We start from the raw sequence: 27,532 nt of genomic DNA, 5'->3' as shown, positions 1-27,532 counted from the left end.
CCTCGCCAGGTGGAAGCCCCAGGTACCACTCGATCTGTATGTGCATTTCACAAAGGGAGGGGGAGTAGGAGTACTGGCTTAAGGCCCCCCAGAAAAAGCTCACCCAGTACAGTGGATAGTCCTGGGAAAACAGACACGTGCATTTTCCCCAGGAGCTGAGTACTTCAGCAGCCTCATTATGAAAGGTAGAAAACTTGCCCTGAGACATCTTGGCATTGAACCAGCCAGAATATTCCTGCCTTTCCTCAAACAACTCTCTACACAGTCAATGGTGATGTCAGAATACCTGGCAACAGCCCTGATTGAATTCAGCGGAGAGATTCAGTATTCTGCAAAGCCCCCTTGGACTCAGATGCTGGCTGTTGTCGACATGGACCTACCACAAAAGGTCATGGACCGGCCCCAGCCAGGACCAACAGTCTTCACAGATGCATCCTCGACAACCTCCACTGCAGCTGCGGTGTGGCAATCAGAGGATGAGTGGCACTGCATCAAAGCGACTGATCGTACACTCTCAGTCCAGCAACTGGAAGTAGCAGCTGTGGTACTGGGATGCAGACTGTTCCAAACAGAGCATCTTAACATTGCAACTGATTCAATGTTTGTAGCCAAGCTTTGCCTGGCTATGTCAGGACCCAGCATATGGACGTCTACAGCAGCTCTAATGCTAGAAGAAGCGCTCTCCTCTCGAAAAGGTACCATATCAGTCATCCATGTTAGCAGCCACAACCCGATCAAAGGGTTCTTCCAAGTTGGCAACGACAAAGCAGATGCTGCCGCAAAAGGATTGTGGACTTTACAAGAAGCTCATCAGCTACACGAAATCCTGCACACCTGTGTGTGCAACCCAGGACAACATCGGAGCCAAAGCACTAGCAAAGAGATGTGAAATCTCAGTTGCTGATGCAAAACATGTAGTAGCTTCATGCCCCCACTGCCAAAAGGCACCACTGTGGTCCTGTGGAATCAACCCCAGAGGCCTAAAAGCCTCAGAGATATGGCAAACAGACTTTACATTGTGTCAGCCGTTAAAACCCCGAGCATGGCTTGCAGTAATAGTGGATATGTACAGCGGAATAATTGTAGCCATGCAGCACCTGAAAACCAACTCCAAAGCAACTATCCAGCATTGGCTAACAGCCATGTTATGGCTCAGCATCCCTAAGCAAATCAAAACTGACAGTGGTGCAAATTTTATCTCAAAGCCAAGCCAGGAATTTGCCTCCAAATGGGGTATCACTCTGGTGCAAGGCATCCTGTACAATAGCACAGGACAAGCCATCGTTGAGCGAGCAAACCAGACCTTGAAAGCCAAGCTAGAAGTGTTAGCAAAATCAGAAAGCTTTAACAATTCCATTCCCCAGGCAGACTAGGCACGCTTGCTAGCAACTGCACTGTTAGCACTGAACCAATTCCCTAGGGGAGATGAAACTAACAGTCCCTCCCAAAAACACTGGGCAACTCGAGCTCTAGAAGAGAGCCCGAAGGTCATAATCAGAAATGAGTTATGAGAGTGGGAGCAAGGTTGGAGATTAGTACTCACAGGGCGAGGGTACACTGCAGTTAAAAGAGATGGTAAAGTGGTATCCACTTAAGTCAATAAAACCAGACCTTCAAAATGAAACTGACAAGAACTCTGAACTTTTGTTTGCAGGACTGGATCATTGGGCACCCGTGTGATGCATACACTCCAGTTCTGGAAGGAGGCGGTGAACCACCAGACAACCCAAAGACGCCCAAAACTCCTGAGCCTGTGAAACCCAAGCGACAACGACTTCTGTGTGTAATCTTGCTTTTAGGACTTGTTCGCAGTGAGCAGGTTAGTGCAGAACATAACCCCATCAACCATTCAGGTGGATCTTACGCTGTGCCTCGAACGAGGTGATTAAAGAGGTAGTCCAGCAGGCACCCTAAGGTTCTTTGTGCTCATTCAAGACATTTTCCCTGGTATAGTAAGTAACTCATAACATCCACCCTCGCTTTGAGCTGTACCAGTCATACTGGTGCCCAGCCGCCAACCCAGGCAAAGACTGCTGCCGTCAACTAGGGTATTGGTTTTGTGGCTATTGGGGTGTGAAACAATAATCCTGAGTAACAGGTGGGCACCGCCAAAAGCAGACGAGTTTCTGCAAGTAACCTGGGGTCCAGCAGGCTGTTTGCGTCCCAGTTTCAACTCCATAGGGCAAGTGTTTTATGGCTTTTATGATGACCAATCTGAAGTCTGTCATCAAATGATCATGCAGGTCCTGCAGCCAGCAGATGTGGGTTGGACCACCGGAAGAATGTGGTCAGTATTCTTGCACAAGCCTGGCAAAGATCCTGGTGAAGTAGTACAAATTATCTGACTCCCAGTCATGACACCTGCAGCAATTGGCCCCAACCTTGTGGTACAGGCTGAGAACCCACGATCTAATAGTCTATACCCGCTACATAAACGAGAAGCTTCTCCCCAAAGATCTGAAGCCACTGCTTTCAATTCGCTCTATCGAATGTTAGATGCCACCTTTTTACCTCTAAATCAATCCAACCCCAATGCCACAGAATCCTGCTGGCTGTGTTATGACACACAGCCCCCTTACTATGAGGCTGTGGCCCTTAACAACCAGCCAATGTGGTCTAATGCTGAGGCCCCAGTCCAGTGTCGCAGTGAGTCACCTTCTCACAGAATCACCATCAGCCACATGACCGGGCGAGGGTTTTGCGTAGGCAAAGCCACTGTTGTTGACAAAAAAGTCTGTGCGACCACCGTGCAAGTGGACAAGTCTAAGAAATGGGCAATCGCCCCCTTGTCTGGCATGTGGGTTTGCAATCGCAGTGGGCTAAGCCCTTGCATCTATACCCAAAGCTTTAACTCCTCTGCTGACTTTTGTGTATTAGCTGTTATCATCCCCAGGGTCCTATACCACTCCAGAGGAGAAGTGAACCAGTACCTTGAGCAAGCAGGCCATCTTCAGAAAAGAGAGCTGCTGACAGGACTGTCAATTGCAATGTTGCTCGGCTTGCGAGCAACCGGTGCAGTCACTGGTGTCTCCACTCTGTTAACCCAGAGTCAGAGTCTCTCTCTCAGCTACAGATGACTGTAGATGAAGATCTACAGAGAATTGAGAAATCCATATCCTTTCTAGAAAAGTCAGTCTCCTCACTCTCTGAAGTTGTTTTGCAGAACAGGTGAGGTCTCGACCTTCTGTTCATGCAGCAAGGAGGCCTCTGCACTACCCTGAAAGAGGAGTGCTGCTTCTACACAGACCACACCGGAGTACTGAGACACACCATGGCAGAGCTACGAGGCAGGCTGTCTCAATGGAAGGCGGAGAGAGAAGCCCAGCAAAGCTGGTTCCAATCTTGGTTCGACCAATCTCCATGGCTGACCACCCTGGTGTCTACCCTCATTGGGCCAGTTGTGATGATTTTGCTTGTGTTAATCTTCGGACCGTGTATTTTAAATAAGCTTGTGTCCTTTGTTAAGAGCCAACTAGAAAAAGTCAACATTCTGTTTATAGAAAGGCAACAGATGCTCTAAAAATACACTTAGTCACCACATGTGCCTTATGCTTACTAATGAAAAACTGCAGTATCTATTTTATAAGTTTTTAGCCTTTTAGTTAAGTATAGTGTATCCTATATTTTACTCAAGTTTATAATACCTACTTTTAAAACTTTTTATAATACAGATAAGTTAGACAAAGTGTTTAGAGATAGATATATAGAAAATAACATTAGAACTTTTTAAGACTAATACATCTTATATTCTAGCAAATTAGTTATGCATAGAGAGGGGGGACAGCAGGACATTACAAATGCTGCCTTTCTGCCCTAAAACAAAAAAAGAGAATTATGGATGCTGAATGCAAGAAAGCAGGCAGGGAACACAGTGCCTGTGTGACACTAGTTCTCACTCTGGCCTGAGAAATTATAAGGAGGAATCCAAACAGTCCTTGGAGAAGGACAACAACCTTTGCAGGTGTTGTTTGGATCCTTGTTGTTGTCTTTCAAGAAACAGTTAAGGGGTATAGTTTCTAATTGTTCAATAATAGTGATGTGTTGGTTTGATGACCAATGAGAGTTTTACCTCTCGGACCTTCTCGGACCTGTCTATAAAAGAAGATCTGAAATAATAAAACTATCTCTCTTGTGCTACCCAGAAGAGAGTCTATGTCACACAGCTTTGCCGTTCCTAATATAGTGCAACATCACACCCCATGAGCTGAGCTGTGGTTCTTCCTGCATGACTGAAGAAAATATGAGATGGCATGGAAAATCTACTGCTGCTCTGGCACAACGGGCACTTGGAAGATAGCAAGACTCTAAGAGGAAGTTCCACCAAAAAGAACACTATGCCAATAGCCCATAGCCAAACTTCCAGGTATAATGATGATGATCCCCTTGAAGGAACCTCTAAGGCATATGCCTAGGGAAGGAAGGACAACCAGGCTTAGAGGGTCCCTGCCTCTAGCCAGATAGAGGCTAGGGAAAACCGTGTCTTTAGGACTGTGTGGATTCATTGGCCTGGCACATCAGAACCAAAAAATATGAGGCCTTGGTCAACACTGGTGCGCAGTGCACATTAATCCCAAGACATGTAGGGACAGTATGGATACTAACTCTGAAGCAGGCAGCATAGTGCCTGTGGAATAACAGGCCACATAACTTTCTCAGTCTTGCTTGAGAAAGTGGCCTGGGAAATCATAAGGAGGAATTAAAACAATCCTCAGAGATAGAAAACAGCCTTGCAGGTGCTGTTTGTCTGTTCCTTGTTTCCTTGCAAGAGAAAGTCGAGGGGTGGTGAACCCCACTGACCAATGATGGTGATGTGTTAGTTTACTAACCAATAAGAGTTTTCTGTACTTTCACATATCAGTCTATTAAAAAATCTGAGGCAATAAACTGGGAGAAATTCTCCAGTTTGACTCCACAAGAGAGTCTGTGTCGTTTTTCTCGCCATTCCCAATAGAACGACAGGGCAGCATCTGTTTCTATTGCTGGCATGACAGGTGGATCACAGGATTTTACTTTGGTGGAAGCTGATGTGAGCCTGACTGGAAGCCACTGGAAGAAACACCCTGTTGTGACTTGCCCAGAGGCCCCATGCATTTTGGGCATAGACTTCCTCCGAACTGGGTATTTCAAAGACCCAAAGGGACTCAGGTGGGCATTTGGGAGAGCGGCTGTGGAGACAGAGAGCATCAAGCAATTGAACACCTTGCCTGGACTATCAGAGAACTCATCTGCAGTAGGACTTCTGAAGGGGGAAGAGCAACGAGTATCAATTGCCATGTCAACAGTGCACCACTGTCAGTATAGTACAACTCGAGATGCTGATTACCATCCACAAGATGATTCGTGACCTGGAGAGTCAAGGGGTGGTCAGCAAAACCCATTCACCCTTCAACAGCTCCATTTGGCCTGTGTGCAAATCTGAAGGAGAATGGAGATTGACTGTGGACTATCGTGCCTTGAATGAAGTGACTCCACTGCTGAGCACTGCCATGCCAGACATGTTGGAGCTCCAGTACAAGCTGGAGTCCAAGGCAACAAAGTGGTACGCCACTATTGATATTGCCAAGGCATTTTTCTTCATTCCTCTGTCAGCAGAATGCAGACCTCAGTTTGCCTTCATGTGTAGGGGCATGCAATACATGTGGAACCAACTGCCCCAGGGGTGGAAGCACAGTCCCACCATCTGCCATGGACTGATTCAGACTGTACTAGAAAAGGGTGAAGCTCCAGAACATCTGCAGTACATTGATGACATCATTGTGTCAGGAAAATTAATCCACAAACACCATAGGTTTATGTCCAACGAGGAGACAGAGGAGTCCTTTTACTTTATTTGAATAAAGGCAGAGGCCATGGGGCATTCCTCTGGAGTCTCTCAAATTTTTGGAGGGCACAGCCTCCCTTCTATCCTAATTCCTGGTCGCTTATCCCTTCTCTCTTTCCCCATAGGCTGAGGTACTTGAGAGGTATAGGCTTCCCAGAATGTCTGATACCTGGAATACTCCCCCCCTCAATGCATAATCCCTTCTTAATTCTTAACTCTTGTGGAATTCATGGTGCTTCCTCAGTGCCTTTTTCATTCTTCAATGGAATCTATCCCATTGTTTCTGTTATCTTTCAGTGATAGTTTCACCTTATCAGCAGACTCACAGCTTATTTGTAAAGACAAACCTGTCATCTCTCTCACTGTGTGGGGGAACACGGCAGTAGAGGTGTTTGAGAAAGGAGAGAAAATCATCCAGATTCTGCTGGAAGCCAGTTTCGCCATCAAGAAGAGCAAAGTTTAGGAACCTGCTCGAGAGATCGAGTTCCTGGGAGTAAAAGTGGCAGGATGAACTGTGTCAGATTCCCACCAATGTTATCAACAAGATCACAGCAATGTCTCCACCAACCAACAAGAAGGAAATACAAGCTTTCTTAGGTGCCATAGGCTTTTGGAGAATATTCCTGTGTAGAGCCGATCATGAACCCTCTCTACCTGGTTACCTGCAAGAAGAATGAATTCCACTGGGGCCCTGAACAGCAGCAAGCCTTCACCCAGATCAAGCAGGAAATCGCTAATGCAGTAGCCCTTGGCCCAATTAGGACAGGACCAGATGTGAAGAATGTGCTCTACCCTGCCAACACGAGCCATGGTCTCTCCTGGAGCCTTTGGCAGAAGGTGCCTGGTGAGACTCAAGGCCGACCACTGGGATTCTGGAGCCAAAGTTACAGAGGGTCTGAAGCCAACTACACTCCAACAGAGAAGTAAATCTTGGCAGCCTATGAAGGTGTTCAGGCTGCCTCAGAGGTGTTTGGCATGGAAACACAACTGCTGCTGACACCCCGACTACTGGTGCTGAGGTGGGTGTTCAAAGCAAAGGTTCCTTCTATCCACCATGCCACCAATGCCACATGGAGCAAGTGGATTGCCCTCATCATGCAACGTGCCCGTATTGGAAACCCAAATCACCATGGGATTTTGGAAATAATAATAAGGTAAAAACTTTGATCTTACTGATGAAGAGAAGCAAGAACAAGAGATACAGGCTGAAGAAGCTCCACTGTACAACCAACTATCAGCAGAAGAAACACATTATGCTCTTTTCACTGATGGTTCCTGTCACATTGTAAGGATGAACTGGAAGTGGAAAGCAGCTGTATGGAGCCCAACATGACAGATTGCAGAAGCTATTGAAGGAGAAGGTGGATCAAGCCAACTTGCTGAACTCAAAGCCATTCAATAGGCCGTGGATATTTCTGAAGAAAGAAGTGGCCAAAGCTCTACCTCTACACAGATTCATATATGGTAGCCAATGCTCTGGGATGGCTGGGGAAATGGAAAAAGACTAATTTGCAGCACTGAGGAAAACCAATCTGGGCTGCTGAAGAGTGGAAAGACATTGCCACTGAGATAGAGAAGCTACCTGTGAAAATCCATCATGTAGATGCCTATGTCCCCAAGAGCAAAGCTAATGAGGAGCACCAAAACAATAAACAGGTAGATCAGGTTGCAAAGATAGAGGTGTCAAAGATAGATTTTAGATTGGCAATACCAGAGCAAGTTGTTCCTAGCTCAATGGGCTCATGATGCCTCAGGTCATCAGGGTAGAGATGCCACCTATAAGCAGCCATGAGACCAAGGGGTGGATCTAACCATGGACAGCATTTCTCAGATTATCCGTGGCTGTAAGATGTGTACTGCAATCAAGCAGGCCAAGTAAGTGAAACCCCTATGGTATGGTGGGCGATGGACCAAATATAAATATGAGGAGGCCTGGCAAATTGACTACATTACACTGCCTCAAACCTGCCAAGGCAAGCGCTATGTCCTCACAATGGTGGAAGCCACCACTGGACGGTTGGAAACCTATCCTGTGTCTCACACCACTGTCTGAAACACCACCCTGGGCCTTGAAAAGCAGGTCCTTTGGAGGCATGGTACACCTGAGAGGATTGACTCAGACAATGGGACTCATTTCAAGAATAACCTTATAAACACTTGGGCTAGGGAACATGGCATTGAGTGGGGTGTACCATATCCCCTACCATGCACCAGCAGCTGGGAAAGTGGAGAAGTACAATGGACTGTTAAAAACCACCATGAAAGCATGGAGTGGGGATCTATGGGTGGGAACAGCATCTAGCAAAGGCCACCTGGTTAGTTAACACCCGAGGTTCCACCAACCAAGCAGGCTCTGCACATCTACTGTATGAGCCCCTGCATACAGTAGATGGATACAAAGTCCCAGTGGTACATGTCAGAGGTTTGTTAGGGAAGACAGCTTGGATCAATTCTGCTTTGAACACAGACAAATCCATTTGTGGGGTTGTCTTTGCTCAGGGACCAGGTTGCATATGGTGGATAATGCAGAAAGTTGGAACAAAACAATGTATACCTCAGGGAAATCTAATTGCTGGGTGAGACCTATGAGTAAGTATCACTGCTGAATATCACTACCCTTTTCTAATATATATTAGTTTTGGTAATAAGTTGAGATATGGGGATAAGGGGTGGAATGTCATGAGGTGACTTTGTGATGCTTGTTCCCCAATTGCCTTGTTTATGTTACATTTTTTTATGTTCTGCACTGTGGATGCTAGCTCTGGAACAGGCAGTAGAGTGCCTGTAGAAATTACAGGCCGCATAGCTCCTCAGTCTTGCCTGAGAAACTACCTGGGAAAAACATGAGAAAGAATTAAAACAATCCTCAGAGACAGAAAACAGCCTTGTCAGGTGCTGTTTGTCTGTCCCTTGTATTTTTTGCAAGAGAAAGTCAGAGGGTGTTGTGCCCCACTGACCAATGATAATAATGTAGTAGTTTGCTAACCAATAAGAGTTTTCTTTCTGTACTTTCCACGTATCAGTCTATAAAACAGAGCTGAAATAATAAACTACAAGACATTCTCCTGATCGACTCCATGAGAGTCTGTGTCGCTCACTCCCAGTCATTCCTAATAGAGCGACACTGCACATTTAAGATTGGCTCCGAAAGTGAAGGTGGAGAAGAAGTAGTGTGCAGTTTGTATTGAGAAAGAGCCCTCACTTCCGCACATCTTGCCCCTGGACTGTATTGTCTGCGGCACAGACAGACAGCAAGACAGAGATCTCCTTTGCTGTTAGTTTTTTAGCTAGCTGAGGCAGGGAAGTTCCCTGGACTGTTTTTTTTTCCCTTTTTGCTTGGATCTGTTCAGACCTACTCTGGATGACAACCCAGAAAAACACCAGATGCTCATACCTGTGGCCCATCAAGGCCTGGGCCTCGGCACTTTCCAGCGCCAGAGGGACTGATAAGAACCTGAGCAAGTCGACCTACACCCCACAACAAGGACTTTCCTGGATGTGCCGTCTCTCTGAACAGTAAGAGGTTTCATTGTTTAATATTATTCAATTTCTGTTAAATAAACAGGTTTTTCCACTTTTCTCTAAGGAAATCTTTTCCCGAATCAGTTGGGGGAGGGGCTGCTTGAATTTGCTTCCTAGATGGACCCCATTTGGAGGTTTTCTCCCAAATTTGCCCTAAAACAGGACACTTGGCAAGGAGTGGCAAGATGAGGAATTGTCTGGCCTCCTGTTACAAACTCTAGACCTTGTGCATCTTCCGCACTCATGCAAGTTTCAGTAATTACATTAAGACCAAAGTGCCATCTTTTTTTTCTAATCTAACTTCCCAGGTAAAGTGCTCTTACCACATATAAAAGGTAGAACTGTCTTACATCTCTGTAATCACATCACATTTCTGCAGTAAATGTGCTCTGATTTCATGGAATTGTCCTTGTTTTGTATTATCCATAAAGACTCCAAGTTTGGTTTGAGAACATCTAATACAAGACTTTCCCAGTGCATCTTCCAAGAAATAGGATTGTCAATTTCCACAGGAAAATCAAGGGCTAACCTTAGCTAATCCTAACACATGAATGATTGCATAAAGCATGTTTAGGTGTTTTTATATTAGTGAGGATCTCAAGGAACTGCTACTTATTCAGATCTCAGTTCTCAGAGATTTTATTTAAAAAGTATGTTGTTCAGGAAGTTGCAAAGGAACATGTTTTATACTTCTCAGTGGTTTTTCAAAAGACATCTGTAAACAAAAATCAATTTTATAATACACAAATACATATGTACTATACCTTTTTATATATATGTAGCTGCAACATATGCAGGATAAGCAGTTCAAAAAATATTTTCAGTGAAAATCCTTAAAAAATTTTAAGTAGGCTGAGATTATTTTTTGGAGATCATAGCTGTATGGTAATTTCTGTTAGTCTTTTACCAGATTTTACATATCATGTCTTTGTCAGGCATACATGCAAACCCCCATCTTCTTAATAAGAATTTCCTCCTCCAATTTAAAATTTTTTTTTCAGCACAGTATTCTCAGTTTCCTCTCATTACTCAACTGGTAAAAAGCTGTTACACATCTTTTCAGCAGTTCAATTTCAGCAGGAAGCACTGAAATTTCTGTATTGTAAATGTACAGTACAGTTTGATCATACTATGTATGTTCTTCAGGTTTTGGTAAATTTTCATCAGAATTACATCATTAATCCTAACATTTAAGAATTTTGTTTTAATTTGACTTTTCAACTATTATTTTTTTGAACTTGCCTAAGAAGACAACAGATTTTATAAAAAGAAGTTGCTATCTTTTTACTGTTTATAAAATACTTTTTCAAGTATTCTTGAAGGCTTTTATAATCTGACATGCCATAATAATGATCCCTACTCTTCTTTGATTCTAGCAGGTGAAAGAAGCAGCATTTACAGAAGAAGAAAAAGGAAAATCACTGAAGGAAATCAGTAAGTTGAATGAAAGTTAGTAATACTGAAATTGGCTCTTATTACCAGACAGAAAGTGATAGTATTTGTGGTTTGGTGAATTAGCTATTTTTTATGTTATTTTTTTACATAAGCTACTGATACAATTGCTAAAGAAAAAACAGTGAAAGGATCAGAACATCCTGTGAACACAGAGCTTACATTGTGTATATATTTTTGAGATATTTTTAGGAAGTGTCTTCAGTTTCTCAGAGATTAATAGTGTTAACTAATATGCTCATGGAGGCACATGGAGCGCACAAGTCAGCCTGTTAACAAATGTCAGCCATTTTGAGAATCTTCTGTTGGGGAAATTTCTTGTCATCATACATGAGGCCACAGTATCTCCAGTCTGTTTGTCCACAGTGCTTTTGGTCTTCTAGTGGCTTTGCTAGGCAGACATGTGTTACCTGCATGAAAAATATGAGCTATAATATGAGCTGGTGCTGGGATTTGCCGCGGCGCTGGAGGTGGCAGGGGTGCTGCAACGACCCAGAAGAAGCGGTCTGCGGTTGGAGTGCCCAGGGGCACAGACATGTCCTCTGCCCGGTGAGTGATTTCAGCTCAGCGGAGGTCTGCAGGCAGTGTGGAAGAAGGGACTAGAGTGCTGTGTGGCATTCTGCAGAGAACTAGCCTTTATTAAAGCAGGGCCCTCCGTGAAGGGAGCCAGTGACAGCCGCTCTCCTGAACAGGGTTAAAACTGGGGTATTTATAGGGGAGGAGAGGGGCAGGGGGAAACTGGGATACATGTATCGGGGTGGAATGGCAGGGGAAAACACTAATGGAGTGTAACAGTTTAACATAACAAACTCAAAGATTTCTGGCCTCCAAGGGAGAGCCAGGCTCTCTGAATCAGCCAGTTTCCCGGCCCCCACAGGGATTAATGTGCACGCTGTACATCAATTGGCTTCTGTAAGATCCAGGTCTGTGGGGAAGGACCTGAAGGAAGGTTGTCATCCTGAATCACAGTCAGCACTTTAGGAGGAGACAGTGCCAAAGAACTGGTTTGCACCAGGAATTCATTTTCATATAAATAGATAATATAAATATATAAATACATATAAATAAATATCTACAAAGAATTCTACATGTCTGGCATTTACTACCATTAACATTAATGAATCTCGGCAATGACCTCAACAAACAACAAAACTGTGTACCTATGAAATACTATTCAGTAGACTAGTACAATTCCCTGAACTCCAGCCTGTTTATTAGCAGGAGCTAAATACATAACCTGGTATTTTTTACACATTCAAAGATTGTGCAGGTGCAGCCCAGGCACAATTTATAGAACCAGTACCTCTGTAAGAGGCCTCTGCACATGTACAGTCTAGGCAATTACTCTGGGTAAAAGTACAGGAAAAGGATAACTTACTTCCTTGGTGGAAGGGACAATTTCTGGTATCACTATCCTTTTTCAGCAGTGAAAGTGAAAAGAAAACCAAGTTGGATCTACTACTCCCACCTGAAATCTCTGTTAGGTCCCTGTAATTCTATACAATTATTCAACACTGAGCTGCAGCACATCATAATAAATTACTGTTTCTCAGGTTTTTAGAAGTTCTCTGCCACAGGAGTTCACTATTACCAGACAAGAACTGCTTGGTTGCCCTTCATTTTTTGGTTTTACTCTGAAGCCTGAGAGAAACCTGCACTCTGATAACTTTGAATCCCATACCCTTCACTGCTCAGCTGTGAAAAAAAACCCTTTTTAGGTGTCAGATATTACCAGCAGCCAAGTGGTGGATATTTTTCTCAGAAAACAATTTCTCACACAACTTCAATTTTTTTGTTCTTCAGAACTTGAAGATGCTTTGAGGGTTGGGCTTCTATCACACATACTTTGTTAACTAAAGTGTATATACACAGGCAATAGGGAAGGCTTTGTCTCCCCATATAAACACAGACCTCCTTGCTTACTCCTTACACCTTTATAGGGTTTCCCAGATGAAGCCTGCCAGTTGCAGGTTACCACAGAAGGGCCTGAAGTTACAGACACTTTGCTGATGTCAAGATTCAGAAGCACTGTTTGAAGGAAGTTTTTAGGCACATCTTTCATTTTTTATGGAGGTCAGCACATTTGCATTTATGGCCACTTGTCACACATTTTTGCACTTACCTAATTTTCTTTCTTGTAGCTAAACCAAGATAAAGATCTTGTAAGTTAGCAGAAAGAAATGTAAGCATTGGATCTATGAAAGTAACAGGAAAAAATACTGTTGATGCTATTTTTTAAAAAAGATTTTGCTTTTTTTTTTCTTTTTTGCAAGAGCACTATAATCTCCTGAGAAACTCAAGGGTAAGTGCAGTTATAGCCTGATACAAATATGGCTACAGCAGGTGAGTAAGAAGCTCTGGTGATGAGTTGTGCACTGTAACACATGCAGCAGTTATGCAAAATTTATATAGGGAAAATTCCCACACTCTATGGTTTCTCAGTTTTGATACAGATTTATGCTTCATCATTGCTTTTTCACCATGCCGTATGTGAGAAAGATTAAAAGTCACAGTGATAATACCTCTGTAAAACTTACACTGTCAAGCGAATTAGTATGCACAGTATGCGCAGTGAAGTGGTAATTTATGTGGCACAGCAGGTCTACAGAATATCAGTATAATCCTTATCAGCTTTTGCATGAAAAAGACCAAAATTTTCCAGACCTATTTAATATAAAAATGTTACCATGAGATACATAAAAGTATAAAAACTAACCTTTCTTTCAATTATGTCATTAAATCTTAGCTCAATACTAATGAAATTATCAAATCCATGTTTCTTAGGAGACAGCTTCCTTGGTACCAGTTCAATTTCACTCCCCACCCCAAACCAGGAGAAGGGATACCCCTGTCATCCTACTGACTATCTACCAAGCTGAGCTCACCATTTTAACAATGCCATTTGAAGCCTGTTACTCAATTCAGATGTTGCAGGGCAGGGACGAAAAGGAAACAAACAGCCCAGACACTGTTTCCTGGCACACAGAAAGAGTAAGCACAATGCCTTTGCATTCCTGTGATCCTTTATGTAGTCATACACAGTTAGAACTGGCTGAAATGCAATTTAAAAATTCATATTTATTTCGAGAAGTTTAGAAGTGAAAGGAAACCCTGCTTCCATCAGGAACCTAACAGCCAGGAAAGTGTTCTGCTGAGCCTGGTGAGAAACAAGAACGTTGCTTCTCCTCACACAGGCACTGTACATGTTGACAGGTAGCAAAAGGATTCTACACGTGCATGGTGTTATGCAGATGTCTTCAGCTCTGTCTTAAAAACTACAGATCACATTCTAAAAAGTATTGCTGCAGTAGGGCTGCTACTCTTATTTTAGAATCTCAGCAGAAATTTTTGCACTTTCAATTAAAAAGATATTATGGGGTTATGCATTTATATACCACAAAAGAACCCCTGGATGTAGTTTTGAAATGGTTCTCAAATACTAAGTTGTGTCTTAATTACAACAATTCACAAATTTTTCACAAATGTTTATCATTCAAGCTATCTCAATCTCTTTTACTGCTTCTCCGGATTAATATGAAGTGAGTCATCTTTTGTCAGTAATCCCTCACATGTCTTTATATTTGTCTTATTTATTATGATATTTCATGTCTATAAGATACTAATAGTCTAAGGAGTAACTGCATTGCTCAATGAAAAAAGCAAAAGTAATAAGGAATTTAAGCTCAAAATTTGTAAACCTGCGACATGGAAAAAGCTCATACCATATCTCATTAAAATATAGTAATAATACCTAAGAATAACAAATAGTTGTTTCAGTTCTACAGAAAGAATGTTGGTAACTTTTTGAATCTTGTTGTATTGCATTATGTTACATGGTTTCTCACTGTTGTCCTCTCTCTGATCTGTGGTTGTGTTGGTTCCTTCCCCCTCACTCCTCCCCTCCAGTTCCTCCCCATTGGCTGTAACCTGCCTTTCCCTGCCCCCCTTTCCCTCTGTTCAAAAGTTCAGCGCAAGCAATTCTTGGTCCTTTTTCTCCCCATGAAACTGTTCTGGGGCTAAACTGAGGGACACAGTCCCAGGAAGAAGGACTCCCCTTTGTCTTTTATCTTTTGTCCTAACTAAATCCCCTCTCCCCTGGTGGACTGCAGCTACTCAGGTGACTTCCTGGGGGTGAGAGCAGTAGGATATTAGCAGTTGACATCCAGCAGTTGACATCCAGAAAGCTGCAGATCCCCTGTGGATTTTACAAGCCTTGGATTCGCCAACTACCCTGGAGCTACAAGCTGTTTTTTGCACAGCCAAAGCTTACAAGGGTGGAATCAGCGGCTCTTCTAAGCCCAGAAGAGTTGACTCCAGGACACAGAAGAGGGTTTTTTACAGAACCCGAGACAGCCAGGGACACAGGAGACAGTGAGTGTGTCTACAACACGTGGGGCAGGTGGGCGCAGCACGCAGGTGGGTGCGCTGCATGGCATGAGCCAGCTTTTCAGTGCGCAGTTTCCCGGCACCACGGTGCGGCGCGTCCATTTTTGGCAGCATGCGAGTGGCGCAGAGCCACGTGGTTTCTGGTGGCTCAGCACCGCACAGGACAGCCATGTGACACAGGCGCGCGCGGGTGCTGCGTGATGTCACAGCACCCGAGAGCCAGTGTTTCCCAGCTCTGCCACATTGCAGCCATGTGTTTTTTGTTTCTTTCTCAGTGCTATGGCGCACAGCCACATGGTTTCTGGCAGTCCCCGGCTCGGTGGGAGGGGTAGCAGCGTTCCCCCCCATGGTTTTGGCCACATGTTTTTAGCAGCTCAGCAGAAGTGGCTTCAGCTGAGTTTAAAGGAACTGCAGGTTCTCTGGCAAGCAGTTGGTTCTGTATCCCGGTGTGTGGGGAGGGGAGCTGAACTGAAAGAAGCCTGCCAGTGTTGGCTGTCTTGTTTTTGCTGTGAAAGAAGGCAGACTGGTTGTGCAGATAGTTTTTAACATCAAAACGGGCTTACACCTGTCTACACACAAAAGGAGTTTGAACTCCCAAGTTCGGGAGATTTTAAGTAGTACAAATGTTAAGATTTCTAGAACTGAGTTGAAACAGTTTGTCTGTTGGCTGTGCCGACACTTTTCACAGCTTGATCTGCTAGATGTGAATTCTGTCTCTTCTTGGGACAGGATTAGAAACTTGTTAACCCTTAAAGTAGAACACGGAGTCAAAGTTGCTTTAAAATTTCTTCCGTTGTTTCTTTTAATTCGGAAAGAGCTGGTTAACAGGGAAGTGAAGGGACAGTCACAGCAGTTTCCCTTGGTTTCCCCTAACCCTTCTTCCAAACCCTCTGGTCCTGAGCTGAAGGAGATACATGGAGCAGCCCGAAAAACACAGGAAACCCAGCTTGGCTGTAGCTGTCCTGGCTCTATGTCTCTTTCAACCCCCTGTCTCTGGTAGTTGTGCACAGACTAGCAGAGATCTCTCCCTGCACCCTTTTTACCCCAGTTGTTACTCCTCAGTTAAAGTGTTCTGTTAGTTCTAAAAGTGGTGACCCCCCTATCCCCATGTGGCTGGGGTCCAAGATGGCACTGGCCATGTGCCAGCTGGCCACATGGTGGGACCCCATCTTACCCTCCTTCTCCTTCCCATAATACCTTCTGCCCACCTTACCTGACCACAACCCCTTCCTTCCCTTGGACATCCCTCCCCCTTCCACCATGTTCCTGTGCTGCATGATGTCACCCTGTGACCCCGCCCCCAGGTTTTGCAGTCCTGGTTCCCATGGTGACCCCGCCCCCTTTCCGGTCCATGGTTCCCATGCCCCTTCCCCCTGTTCTCACAGAGGGGGTGGGGGTGGGAGGGGTGGCTCTGCCCCCTGTTCCCACGGGATAGGAGGTGGGTCCCCACCCTGTTCCCACGGCATGGGGGGCCAGGGGTTTTTCGGCCCTGCCCCCTGGTGGGGGAGGTGAACCCCCACCCAACTTCTGCTGGGGTGGGGCTGGGCCCCTCCCCAGACCTGGTGGTGGGGCGGGACCCCCCCGGCCCCTGCGGGGGTGGGGGTGGGTGGAGGAACCCAGGGAATAAAGACTCTGGGGATGATGAAGATATGCTATCAGCTGTTCCTGTAAGAGATATTGGTAAAAGAAGGATTAATAGACATTATCAACCTTTCTCTTACCAAAATAGAAAAGAAATTTGCAAAGTCCAAAGAGAATTTGGTAGAAATAGTGAAGTCCTTAAAGGAATGGTGAGAACTACTTTAACATCTTATGAGTTAGTTCCAGATGATCCTAGGGACCTCTTCCAGTGTCTCCTAACCCCCTCAAAGTTTGATCTTTGGGAAAACTCATGGAAAAGGTCCTAGTAAAAGACCTTAAGCTCCTGGTTGAGCTCAAGCAAAGCACCCAGGATGCAAAAGATTCAGAGGATAATGAAATCATTTTGGAACATCTATGTGGTGAGGGGGTATGGGCTAAACCTGAAGAACAGGCTCGGGTATGTGGGTACGGAGGAGCCTGCCGAGCCAGAGATCCTGGCTCTCTCCTGGAGGGGAGATACTTCTCTGTGAGGGAGACACAATGTGTCGCTCCCAGGGGTCTTTGAGTAGCTATGGTAAACTGTTGTGTTTCATTGGTGTTCTCCGCTGCTGTCCCACCCCGATACAGGTATCTCGGGCTTCCCCCCACCCCTCTCCTTCCCCATAAATACCCCGGGTTTTCCCCTGTTTGGTGGATTTGCTGTTACTGGCACCCTTCGCCAAAGCTCTGCCTGAATAGAAGATTTTGCCTCGGTGGAACGCTGGACCAGCTATCTCGTCCCTACTTCCTGTGTTGCCTGCCACCGCCGCCGCTGAGCCGAGCCGAGCTGAGCTGAAATCACTATACTATTACTGAGCTGAGCTGGAATCACTCAACTGCTCGAAGCCGCACACGCTTCGGGCCAGCCCTTCTCAGGGCTGTTTCTCTAGAGAAGTCGCGGTGCTCCGGGCTTTCCGCCACCGCGGCGGCATGGGTACTAACAAAATCCATTTTAGATAAAATCTGTGGTGTGGCAGAAAAGGTTTTTAACCAGTTGCCAACAGTTGAAACCCAAGGCAGCTATCTTAATATTAAACAGTTTCCATCAGAAAGCTTTTTGCAGTTTGTTTCTGGCTTCAAGTACAAATACAAAGGCAAGTGGAAGGACCAGTGGCTCAGGCAGAACTGATTAAAGAGGTGCCTCAAAGGAATACCAACAAGGCCTGCCGCAGGGTGATCCTGGGACTGCCCATTGATCCTCCACCCACTGTAGCGGAGATGATAGAGGCATGTGCCAAGAAGGCAGATCTGTATGGTGCACAAGACAGGAGGTCAGGACTGACAAACCCAAGGACTGTAGCAGCAGCAACACTAGGAATGAAAAAGATGTCATCGGGGCAGCTCCAGCATATCATCTGCTTCCAGTGCAAAAGGCCAGGACACTTTTCCAGAGACTGTCCTCAAAGCCAGCACCAAAATAAATACCAAAAGGAAGCAGTAGCTAACCAACAAAAGAACTGGAACTATAGCACAGCCCCGCCCAGCTCAATAATAGAAATGCAGCCAGCTCTAGAATGAGAAAAACCTCTCTTTTAACTGATAAGGGGAAGGAAGGGAAGCAGGGTGCGGGACTGCAAAAAAATAGTTGTGGGAAACACATGCCTAACCACATCTGGCAGCCTCACAAACAATCCAGACTTGTAACTGCCAAAGCTTTTCTTTTCAGATCTACTCATTGGACAGTCATTGGAGTGGACCTGCAGGACAATTCACAAGACATGGCAGGACTGGATAGTATTTTGTTATTGGAGACACAGCACTCACACCCATGGAGATTGAGGTGGCACCCATGACAATTAAGGGAGACCTAACACACCTTGTTCTCCTGGCACATTGTCCTCAGTCTCCCTTCTATTTGGCCAAGAGGCAAATCATTGCTCAAGTCATCCCCATTCCAGCAGAGGTTTCAGTAGATGATAAAACACCTGGTGTCTACTGGGCAGAAGTGTTTGGCGACAACAAACCCATCATGGGATGCATCCTGATCCACGGATCAGATCATCTCCGTGCGGAAGAGCTGGTTGACACAGGGGCAGATTTGACTATCATATCTGAAAAGGTGTGGCTTTAACACTGGGACTTGCAACCTATGGCTGGCAAAATCCAAGGTGTACGAGGGGTAAAATTGGCAAAGATTTCTAAGAGGGGCCAGACGGGAAATTGGCCAGTGTCTGTCCGTTTGTCACTGACTACAAGTGCCCCCTGTGGGGGAGAGACACCATGTATCAGTGGGGAGTCAAACTAATTATCCCTGAGATTCCCCACGATTTTTAGAAGCGGCCGCTGTGGAGCGCCCTACCCAAAAATTAACAAGGCTGGATGATAATCCAGTCTGGGTAAACCAGTGGCCACTCAGTAAAGAAAAGGCATTCGAAGAACTTGTGGAAGAACAATTAGTCAAAGGCCACATAGAAGAAACAGCTAGCCCTTGGAATTCCCCAATCTTTGTAATAAAGAAGCCAAGGAAGGATAAGTGGCGCCTTCTTCAGGATCTGAGTGAGATAAACAAAGTAATTGAGGACATGGGTGACGCTGCTCCTTAGCCACACCGGAGCTCTGGGCTAGCTCTGTGATGCCACTCCGGCACAGGCAGCTGCCAGGAATGGGGAACTGCAGGGGAACAGCGACCCCACTGCAGAACCTACAGAGCTCTGACCCCTGCTGGGCTCTGCTAATTCAAGCGTCATGGGTTGTAATAAAAGGACGGAGGAGGCTCAATCCGCTGTACTTTGCAGGAACAAGTTTATTAGGGCGAAGAGATGGAGACAAGGGTTTGGGCTGGGACAACAGAACAGGAGAGAGAGCCCAGAGCACCTCTGTGCTCTGGGTTTTATTCAGGGTCCAATCCAGGGTCCAATCAGGGTTTGTGGAGGGAGGAGTAAGGGGAGGAGGGTACAATATCGAGGAACAATGGGAATACAGGGAAGGTGGGAACATGACATAATAACCAATAACATATTGAGGAAGAAATTAGGTACATAGAAGGAGCTGGAAGGAGAAGTGGGGTTTACAATGATGGATGGGGAGATGGGGTAGGGCAAAGGCAATTGATAGGGAACATTCAGGAAAAAAGGAGGGGTTTATATGATAGACAACTGGGGCTAAACCATTAGACTTAACAGGGGGGAAACATACCAACAAACTTTAACATATTCTTAACAAAATTAAATAAACGAACCACAACATCTCCCCCTTTCTTTTTTAGAAAGAGGAGGAACAGGTGTAGGGTCTGGGGGGGCAGAGGGCACAGTCTCTTTTAAAAACCAGTCTTCACAGGTTGATGGGGGAGAAGGTGAGGAGGAGGAAGGATGATATAAATCAATATGATTAATCTGTGGCAAGGTGGACAAAAGATTGGAAACTGATTGAACTAAACATTGTCGCAATAATGAGAACATGACTAATATCATAAAAACAACAAAGACAACCAATAAAATAGATAATGATCGAGGAGAGCCATCCTGATATTCCCCAGCCGGAGAACATGTTGGTGACCCAGTCCTCTGATTCTTGTTAGATTTGAAATGCCTCTCATTTCATTGATTGTCTGGTGGACGTTGGGGCTTTTGGAGGACAGATTTAGGCAGAATAGCCCTTCAAATTCCCTGCACTCGTGGTTGTGCAGGAGCAGCAAGAAATGGATGGGTGCACAATTTTGCAGTGTGGCTCACCTGGTAATCTCCTCGTCTTCAAGGAGGTCGCTTAGTGCAGTTGACATTAAATTGGCCTGTTTAACCGCCCAAAATTCTAGCTGGCCTAATTCTCCCAGAGCTTTAGCAGTGGCCACCCAGGGCAAAAACAACAATACTGCAGCTCGTTTTAGTTTGCTCCAAAGGAAAATTTCGGAACCGCAGTCAGGGTCTAGATCATCAAGACTGCACTTTTTGATAGCCGAATTGTTCTTCGCAATCCAATTGTCAAATTGAGTTTTGTTGGGTGAAAACAGGGACAACCGGCCTAAGGTGCACAGCCCTCCTAGGAGGTGAGAGGGGATGCCTGCTCATGCCTGGTCTCCACAAATCAAAAATAAACCTTTTTCTAATTTTCGGGGGGTCGAATCAAGGGTGGAGGCCATTTTTACGTGGGCGATGTTTTGGCACCACTGTGCAGCCTGAAACTTCTTGTTGACCTGAACTACTTGGGAATAGGGGACAGGGTCAGAGGGTTGATACTTAAAATGAACACAAAAGGATGCGGGGGAAGAATTAAGCAGATCAAATTCTCATCGGCTGCCTTTTTCAGTTTCTCCTGCCAGTCTCTCCAGAGGAGACTTGACTGGTCTCCTTACTTTGTAGGCAGGGGAGGATCGGGCAACACGCTGAGCTGGCTTTCCTTGATTAATATCTTTAAATAAGGAGATCATGGCATCAGGGAATTCTGTAGGTTTTAGAGGGATCCCCACCAGGCAGGTAGCCATCGGATTTCCTGATGCTCTGGTGGAAAGGCACAAGTCGTCACGGTGCAGGGATTTAGCCAAAGTCACCCAGACGTTTTGCTTGGGCTGGGGCACAATCCATGCTGCCTTCTGGGTCACCAGGAGTAGTAGGCAGATGATGATCAGGGCCTTCATTTTCAGGATGGCTTCTTCTAAAATAAAAAGGAAAATATATAAGAATATATTTAGGAAAGGTAGGTCAAAGTAAAAAAGGGGACTCGGGGTTTCCTCCTCCTCCTAGTTGGGGTCTGGTGGCAGCCTCCCGGAGCGCAACATCAACTTTTCTTTCTTCTGGTGGCCTGTTAGGGTGTTTTGGGACGTAAGGTTTCACCCATTGTTGTGGGATCCACCTCAGTCCCTGGGGCAAGGAGATGCAAGCGTAACCCCCGCCCCCAGGTCACTAATTTGAAAGGTCACAAGATTTTCTGGGACTCCGGGTCCCATACCAGCACTGGAGGATGTTCTTGCAGCCTGTAGTTGGTAGATTGAAAGTGGCGCATCACTGGAGGGTTTGGGTTATCAAAAGAGCAGTTTCAAAAGTTGATGGTAAACAAGGCTTTGCACAGCCAATCTTGAGGTGTGCAGCCGTTCATGCTCTCTCTTTGATGGGCCAGGACCATTTTGAGCGATTGATGGGCTCGCTCAACGATGGCTTGGTCTGTGAGGGAATGGGGGATGCCTCTTTTATGCTCCACTCCCCACTCCTGCAGGAAATCTTCCAGCTTCCTGGAGACGTATGCTGGACCGTTATCTGTTTTTATTTCTCTGGGAACCCCCAGCACTGAGAAACCTGCATGAGGTGTTTGCAGACATGCTCAGCTTTCTCTCCCGCATGGGCAGAGGCATAGACTGCATCAGAAAAGGTATCAATAGAGAGGTGCACATACTTGAACCTATCAAACTCTGGGATGTGCATGACATCCATTTGCCACACTTCACAGCTCCCCAGACCTCGGGGGTTAACCTCCAAGCCCAGGGATGGCATTGCTGCTGATTGACATTGTGGGCATGTGGCCACAATGGCTCTGGCTTGATCTCGCCTTAGACGGAACTGGCGGACCAAACCAGGCACATTCTGATGGAACATCTGGTGACTCAATTTAGCTTGTTGAAACACATCAGGAAGTCGGACCATTTCAACAGGGGTAGCGAGGGAATCGGTTCTCTCATTCCCCTCTGCTACCGGGCCAGGGAGCTCCGTGTGTGATCGTACATGCATAACAAAGAAAGGCTGCTTTCGGTGAGAAATGGCATATATCAGTTTCGAAAGCAGCTCAAAGAGCTGAGGATTTGAGACTTCTTTCAGTGTCGCATTTTCGGCTCTTGCTACTACCCCTGCTACATAGGCCGAATCAGTCACCAAATTAAATGGTTCGGGGAACCTCTCAAAGGCCCTGACAACAGCATCCAACTCAGCAACTTGTGGAGATCCGTCCACATACTTAACATCCATTTCCCACTGCTGAGTCTGAGGATCCATCCAAGTCATCACTGACTTGTGGGATGCTCCGGATGCGTCAGTGAAAACTGTCACTGCCTTGAGAGGTTTTCTGCTCCTTATCTCTTTAGGAATTATATTAAACTTTGAGTTAAACAATTTGTGAGCAGGGGTGTGGACTGAAACCTGTCCACTGTAGCTATCCAAAGCAATTTGGAGAGCCTCATTTTCCTGCAGCAATTGGTTGAACATTTCCTAGGTCAGTTTATCTGGGGATGGTCTGTCCCGAGACAGACTGACCGGTACCCGTATGCATGTAAAGTCACACCCAGACATTTCCTGAAGCCTTGCCCTAGCTTTCCTGATAAGCTGAGCCATCAACTCCTGCGGCCTCGTGATACTTTTGGACCTCTGATGACTTAGGAAAACCCACTCTATAATCAAGAGTGGGTCCCTTGAGTCCTGGTCCCATTGATAGACAAGCCCAAACAGGTGTGACAGATTTCCCAAAACAATAAACTCAAATGGCAGGTTCAGCTCGTACCTATGTGCCTGCCTCTCCACTAGTGCATCCTGTACCCTTTCCAGAGCCTTCCGCGCCTCTGGGGTCAGGGACTTGGGAGAACTCAGCTCCTTCTCCCCCTTCAGTAATATGAAGAGGGGGGCTAGGTCCTCAGTAGTAAGGCCTAGCCAAGGCCTGACCCAGTTCAAAGTCCCACACGGAGTGGAGATCCGCCAAGTTTTTTTGATCGCTGTTAATAGCAAATTTTTGAGGAACAATGGTCCTCTCAGCGATCTGTAGGCCCAGATACTTCCAGGGTGGCATCCTTTGAACTTTCTCTTCCTGGAGTTGAAATCCTGCGGAGGTTAGAACTTCAACCACCAGGTCAAGCGCACATTCCAGTAGATTGTCATGGGGGGCACACACTAGGATATCATCCATGTAATGGTGGATGATGACCTCTCCCACTTTGGCGCGGACGGGTGACAGCAATGAGGAAACATACCACTGGCAAATGGTGGGTGAGTTCTTCATGCCTTGGGGCAACATTCACCAGTGGAATCTCCTCATTGGGACTTCTTGGTTAAAGGTGGACACCGAGAAGGCAAACCGTGGGGCATCATCAGGGTGCAGGGGAATTTGAAAGAAACAATCTTTTATATCAAGAGTTGCCAATTTCCAATTTCGTGGGAGCATGGTTGCGGTAGGCATCCCGGGTTGGAGAGGTCCCATGTCTACAATGATTTTATTGATTTCACGAAGGTCGTGAAGGAGCTGCCACCTGTTTTTCCCCCGCTTACGGATTACAAAGACCGAGGAATTCCAAGGGCTGGTGGTTTTGACTATGTTTCCTTTAGCTAATTGCTCCTCCATGAGTTCATTGAGCGCCTTTAATTTATCCTTTCTTAGCGGCCACTGATCAATCCAGACCGCTGTATCAGTTGTCCAATCTAATTTCTGGAAATGGCGCTCTACAGTGGCCGCCTCTAAAAATCCCGAGAGATTTTCAGGATCTCGATTTTCACCCCCCATTGGGACATGAGATCTCTCCCCCACAAGGGAAGCTGATAATCCGCAACAAATGGGCGTAAATTTGCCAATTGCCCATCTGGCCCCGCAATTTGTACCATGCTCTTGGAGACTCGTGCCAATTGTGTGCCCCCTATACCCTGAATCTTGCCAGCCACGGGTTGCAACTCCCAATGTGATGGCCACCTCCTTTCGAGAGTGATCGTCACATCTGCTCCCGTGTCAAGCAGACCCTTCATGTTTTATGATTCTGCACCCTGCTTGATGCTGCAGTCGATGATGGGTTTGTTCTCACCTACAACCTCCGCCCAGTAGATGCCTGGCGCATGGTCATCTACTGGGATTTCTTCTGGGACAGGTATTACTTGTGCAATAATTTGGCCTTTTGACAAAAAGAAGGGTGGGTGAGTTGTTGAGGGTTAGGTGTCCTTTTTTTTTGTTTTGTCCTTCTGGCCTGCCCAGGGAATTTTTACCCATTATGTGCTGGGACAACCTAACTACCGGTACTTAGGGGTGCTCACAACGGACAATGAGTGGCCGGGCCCAGGGGGGGAAGGGGGCAGAAAAGGAGCGTGGGGACAGTTTTTGGGCTGGCTTCTTCTTCGGTTTTCGGGGAAGGACATTGGTGTGCTGGGTCGCAGAGCTGCTGCGGTGGAGAGAAGGGAATTCGCCATCACCCAGACAGAGCTGCTGCTTCTTCTCCTTCTCCCCTCTTTCTTGGCGGCCTCGCACCCCCTGTCCTGCCGGGACGTGTGGCAGCCACCGCTGTGGAGCCGCTGATACACCTCAGCCACCGGCCCAGGATCTCAGCTCAGCCCTGCTGCTCCACCTCATCCACCAGCCCAGGATCTCAGCTCGTCCCTGCTGTTCCAGCCGACTGTTCCTCGGAGCCCGGGAGCACCAGGACTGCCCGCCCGAGGGGGTTTGTGAAAACAAAGCCTCTCCTCCATCCCATCTCAGCCGAGAAGGCTGTCCCCGGGTCCCTGGTTCTGTGTTCTTGTTATTGCTGTAGTTATTGTTTGTTTGCCGGGTTATACTAGTAAAGAACTGTTATTCCTATCCCCAGATCTCTGCCTGAAAGCCCCCTTGATTTCAAATTTATAATAATTCGGAGGGAGGGGGTCAACATTCTTTCATCCCAAGGGAGGCTCCTGCTCTCTCTAGCAGACACCTGTCTTCTAGAACCAAGACAGTGAGTGCAGTCCGCCAAGAGAATGAGGTTCTCTGGACCCCCCGTACAGGTGATCGGAGAGATCTCAATCTCTGGGGGTATGTGTTTAGTGTCCCCAATGGCAATGTACTTACAAGTTGGTCCCAAGTCCATCAAAGTCCCGTCCAGTGGGTCCACAGCAACTACCTTCCAATGCTGGGACTGGAAGATGTCTGTGATGTTAGTTAGATGTCGCATCCAGTTAATAGGCCATGTTTTGGTATTCTGAACTCCCTGCCCCCCTGCGAGACCTGTCCCATTTGTCGCTTCGCGCAGGACAGGTTCGTGTTGCGCTCCTATTTTTTTTTATATTTATTAGGTCTTTATTTCCCCCAACTCCATTAGGAGGTGCCCTCCCTCCCGCAAAATTTCCTGATTGGCCCTGGCAAGGGCTTGGAGCTGGACACTCCCTCGCTAAATGTCCCAGCTGACCACAGTGGAAACACTGGAATTGCCATGTGGGTGGAGATTGAGTACACTGGCTCGCTGGGTGCTGGGTCATGGCTGCCATGGGTGTTCTTCTTGGCGCAGGTGTCGGCATGGTCCTTTGAGCTCCCACCATCGGGACTTTTTTTGTGCAGGCCTCCATGATGATCTCTAAGGTGGGAGGTGGATGGACAGGCAGGCTGAATATGACCTGGCAACAAGCTTCGTAGGCATTTGCTTTCGCCGCTTCTAACGAGAATTGCTCTTGCAGCTCTGCCTTCTCTATTTGTTTTTCCACCTGTGCCTGTAGCCTGTCTACAAACTTAACAAAAGGTTCATTAGGGAGTTGCTTTAAATTCAGGAAATTTATTTGGGGTTCTTCTTTGGGTAGTAAATTGAAAGCTTTCTTGGCAGCCTCTGCAATTTTAACAACAGACCGAGGTAAACCCCTGGCCTGCTCCTCAGGTTTAGCCCAATCTCCTTCGCCACACAGGTGATCTAAAGTGAGGGGGTTTTCATCTGCGTCAACCGCAGTATCTTCATTGTGCAATAGCTCAGGAAGCATGGTCTCCAATGCCCTCTTCCACCCCTGTTTCCACAGCTTAAACTCAGCTGAGGAAAGGAGGCAGGAAAACAATTCTTTTAGGTCAGAGGGGACCATCTTGTTTGTAGAGAAGGTAGCTTTCAGCAAGCCTTTAAAATATTCACTCCTTCTCCCAAACTCTTTCTGAGCTTTGCACAATTCCCTCTTGGTCTGGAAAGAGAAGGGTTCCCACTCACAGTACCTTCCCCCCCGCCACAAAAACTCACTGGTGCAATGAAGGGAATATCACCCAGTTCTGAGTTCTGGCTTCCAGGCCTGTCACTTCCGGTTTTTAAAGCATGGGAACCGGAAGGAGGGGCGTGGGAACCAGAAAACAGAAGGGGCGGGGCTGGAGGACTGACCGAGTGGGAGGGCTTAAGGGAGGAGCAATAGCAGGAAGAGGCAGGGTTTGGGGGTGTGGTGATGGGATGACACGCCCTGGAGGAGAAGGAATTTCCCAAGGGGAAGTGGGTGGGGTCAGGGTAGGAAGAAGGGGAGGAGTTAAGGAAGAAGGGGCTGGTCGATGGGGGAAGAAAAGGATTGTGGGAAGGAGAAGCACAAGGGAGAGGTCCGATCATGTGGTCCCCACCATCTTGTGCTCTCTGGGGGCCATTTTGTGGGTCAGGGGAAGAACAGGGGAACACAGGGGAATAAGGAGAACAGGGGAACACAGGGGAACAAGGATTTTGGGATATTAACTAGGGGTTTTTAACCTCATTTAACTGGGGATTAACGACCTGGGAAGCATTAAACAACCGGGGAAGCAGGGGAATGGGTAAGGGCTCTGGCAGCTTGGCCAGGGCTGCCAGTGCTGGGGTTCTGAGGGAGACTTGGGGAGCCAGGGAGACTAGAGCCATTGCTGGTGCCCTGCGTAGCACGGGATGCCCTGCAGGTCTCCCCCAACGTAGGGGCAGAGGTAGAGGGACATGGGGGTGGGGAAACTGGGGAAAACTGTCCTGGCTGCCCTTGCACTCCTGTTAAGAATAATTAGAAGATTGTTACCACGTTACTGTTTGTAAACCCCTTGTTAAGAATAATATGTTACAGTTGCTGTTTGTAAACCCCTTACTTACCTTGTACCCCTGTTGCAAATTGCTGTACCCCATAT

The 27,532-nt window shown here is 46.4% G+C and overlaps 2 long non-coding RNA genes across 2 annotated transcripts; one reads left to right on the top strand and one right to left on the bottom strand.

Annotated features, from left to right (window-relative positions):
* Positions 1 to 7,855: 7,855 nt before the first annotated feature.
* Positions 7,856 to 17,853, top strand: LOC147651459 (uncharacterized). Its single transcript, XR_015274042.1, has 6 exons — positions 7,856 to 7,917; positions 8,321 to 8,410; positions 9,172 to 9,337; positions 10,720 to 10,777; positions 11,162 to 11,344; positions 13,069 to 17,853. It is a non-coding gene; the product is annotated as an uncharacterized LOC147651459 (long non-coding RNA).
* A 1,673-nt stretch (positions 17,854 to 19,526) lies between these two features.
* On the bottom strand, positions 19,527 to 26,719 carry LOC147651458 (uncharacterized). The gene is made up of 2 exons (XR_015274043.1): positions 26,652 to 26,719; positions 19,527 to 21,388 (listed from the first exon to the last, which is right to left on the bottom strand). It is a non-coding gene; the product is annotated as an uncharacterized LOC147651458 (long non-coding RNA).
* Between the last annotated feature and the right edge of the window lie 813 nt (positions 26,720 to 27,532).

The sequence above is a fragment of the Cyanistes caeruleus genome, chromosome 9 (assembly GCF_971803275.1).
Source record: "Cyanistes caeruleus chromosome 9, bCyaCae1.hap1.1, whole genome shotgun sequence".
NCBI classification, from domain to species: Eukaryota; Metazoa; Chordata; class Aves; order Passeriformes; family Paridae; genus Cyanistes; species Cyanistes caeruleus.
The sequence above is the reverse complement of the archived record's forward strand: the minus strand, read 5'-3'. Positions and strand labels throughout refer to the sequence as shown.